We start from the raw sequence: 3,278 nt of genomic DNA, 5'->3' as shown, positions 1-3,278 counted from the left end.
GCATTCCCCGCCCGTTGGGTCTAAGAATTAGAAAGAACCAAAACACAGCCTTACGCACTGCTCACTTCCCGGGTCTAGGAGTTTAGGGAGGGGTTGACTCGGGAACAGCCTGCTATTCTAGCCTCCTGCTCCGACCCCTCCAATGCGAGCACGTCCAGATTCTGCTGCTGCTGCTGCTGCCTTCCCACGGGCGATCTCCGTGGCCGGGGAGTGGGTGGGAACGGCGATAGGGTATTTGCAATTGGGGGCCTCCGCAGTCTGATGCAGCCTTTTTTGGGGAGATCGCATTTTCCGGGGAAAATCTCTTGGGAACTCTCCAGGAACAGCGGAGCTATGGCTGGGTGGGGTGAATCCGAATTCTTTTTTCTGTGCTCCCATGCTTTATCCCCCTCTTTTTGTCCCATTGTTTTAAATTTAAATTTTTTCTCTTTCTCATTTTTTTCTTTACTTTTTCTCCCCGGTTCTTTTCTTTTCCCTCCCATTGTTTTCAAGGAAAAATAAAAATCACAATCCAGAACAAGTTGAAAAATAAAAAAGTACCTCCTAATAACTTAAGTAATGGGAAAAAAATACAAATACAATATTAACCCTAAATGGGTTGGCGTATGAGGTCCTTCATTGCTTACAATATTGCTTATATGACATCTTACATAAGAAGATTGCAGATAGTCCTTGACTTATGACTATTTGTGGTGTCCAGGGATTGTGTGCTCACCATTTGCTACCTTCTCAACAGGCCTCTGACAAGTGAAGTCAGATTAATTTAACAACTGCATGATTCACTTTATATTCATGGCAAAAATCATAAAATTGGGTGTAACTCAATGAGCATTTTGCTTACCAACAGAAATTCTGGTTCCAATTGTGATCAAAAGTTGAGAACCACCTGTATAATAATAAAAAGTATATAATAACTAATATATTTGTAAAACAGACTGATATATTTTGACATCAGCCAAACTTGTTTTGATGAGCTGCATCTTCATCATCAGGAGGTTATGTACTAATGCTGCAGTATCCTTTCTAGTAAAGTTGCCTAGAATTTCATTGTGAACTTTCAGAAGATCACACCAATGGATTAGAATGAGTTTTCCCAGCAGTGAAAACAACAGTAGTGAGTTGGGGCAGGCCATGTAATATTAACGCCACCAAGAATATCCAGTAGGGCAACTTCAGTCTTCTGAATTTCTCACTCTCATGACATCTGGGAGAAACCCAGTCAGGAAAATTTTTAGGAAATGTTTAATGGGCATGGAAACAATCTCTCTCTCTCTCTCTCTCTCTCTCTCTCTCTCTCTCTCTCTCTCTCTCTCTCTCTCTCTCTCTCTCATTGGCTACGCTGTATTCTATTAAAACTCTCATCTCAGTTTGATTATTTGCAATCTTCAACTGGGTTAAACAGTGCAACCAAGGGCAACAGTTTTTGAATTAACATACTGCAAATGGACTAATTTATAGAATACGCCTAAAATCTGGACTGGAACTCATGACTCTGTGGGATCAAAATTTGACAAAAATGTGGTGGCTTCAGTACAGCTACTACGTTGTTTCAGTCATGTGATCATCATTTCCAATGTGTCCTGTCAGTTTCCTCCCAGGAAAGTCGCTGGGAAAGCGGACAGGAAATCGGAAGTCACTCCCACTACCATTGTCCCATGGCCATATCTTTCTTTCTTTGGTAAGGAAATAACTTTGAAACAATGACCCAACCTATCTCAGGTTGTCTAGTCCTTTTTATAACAAGAAATGAGCGGCATTCTTGTTGCAACCCAAACTGCTACAAAGCAAGGAAATAATTCTCCTCCTGTGCCAACATTGCTGTCTGTCCAGAGATAATGCAAATCAGAGTCCTTCCTTTGGTAAATAGAAATTTAAGTCATCTCTCTTCTTATCAGAGGTCATCACTGCATACTGTAGAAACAACATCCATAGATTAATTTCTGTTTGTCTGTCTGAGTATGCGCTACCCAATCAATTTCCATAAGAGCCCTCCTGGAGCCAGTAAGAATAGGAAAATTCCTGTCTCCTTGCAGAATGTTATTCAAAATTTTGTAGACCTCTAAGACATGGACTCTTTGCTAATTGTTGACATCAAATACTGTTGTCCTCATCTCATGATTAAGGTTGTCTTTTTTTAAAAAAAATATCTTTGAACCTTTCTAACTCTGTATCAGATTTTATTTATTTATTTATTTATTTATTAATCATATTTTGATTGCTGAATCAAAACAAAACTTGTAGATTCTGTGAAAGGACTATTTTACTAAAGGCTTGAATTCAGTTCTATGCAGCTTCTTCACTTATGGTCAAATCCTGCTGCATTCAGTGGGTTCCCACTCCTAGAACTCAAGATGTAAAAATGCAATCTCACAGTTTAATTGAGATGCAGCCTTTTATGTATGTATTTGATGAAACCCTAAATCTTTATGGGCCTGCTAGACACTTAGCCGCCAGTAGATGCTCTGTGCCTGTGCTGTAACACCATAAATTCAGCCAAAAATTTATTAGTCTAGAAATTCTTAGTTGACTGTCTAACTCAACATTATTTTTGAACTTACAAATCTGAATGGGAATGGTGATAATGATTTATCAGAATGCCATAGCCTGTCATCTTTTATTCATTCATTTATTTATTTTATATAGCTGCCCATCTCATGCATATGACTTTGGATGGGATACACCTTTAAAAGACAAAGTTGAACAATCAACATAATTCAAACACAACTGTTAAAAACCAGTTTTTTGTAAAAAAAAATATTAACAAAAAGAAATGCATTCTGAACTTGTACTATATGTTATATTGTCTTCCAGTAGCTGAGAATTGTTAACTGTTTAGTTCTTTTACCGGTTGCCTTCCCTAATGTTGTCTATCATATCTATTACCTCCCTCCCTACACATATCTACCTAATCTACTATCTATCTATATACCAGTAAAGTTGTTATCTAACTATTTCAGATTTCAGATTCCAAGAAAAATTCAGATTTCAAGATTCCATTTCAAATTCCATTCCATTTCAGATTTCTATTTCAGTTTTCAAGAAAAATTCCAATTCCAACCAACCTAACATTAAAGCAATGAAAATCAATTAAGAATGGTAATGGTTAGACAAAATTCCTCTGTATTCCTAACTAAACTGAGTTTCTGGCTTTCCAACTGGAAAAAAAAAATCAAGCTTAAGCAGTATGGGAACAGAGTAATTTTTTCTGGTATTATTTGAGAAGAAGAAAAAATAACGCGTATTATGCTAAGTTGACTGAAAGTACATAAACAGGATAA

This window comes from Ahaetulla prasina, chromosome 4 (assembly GCF_028640845.1).
Source record: "Ahaetulla prasina isolate Xishuangbanna chromosome 4, ASM2864084v1, whole genome shotgun sequence".
Classification (NCBI taxonomy): domain Eukaryota; kingdom Metazoa; phylum Chordata; class Lepidosauria; order Squamata; family Colubridae; genus Ahaetulla; species Ahaetulla prasina.
Note: the sequence above shows the minus strand (reverse complement) of the source record.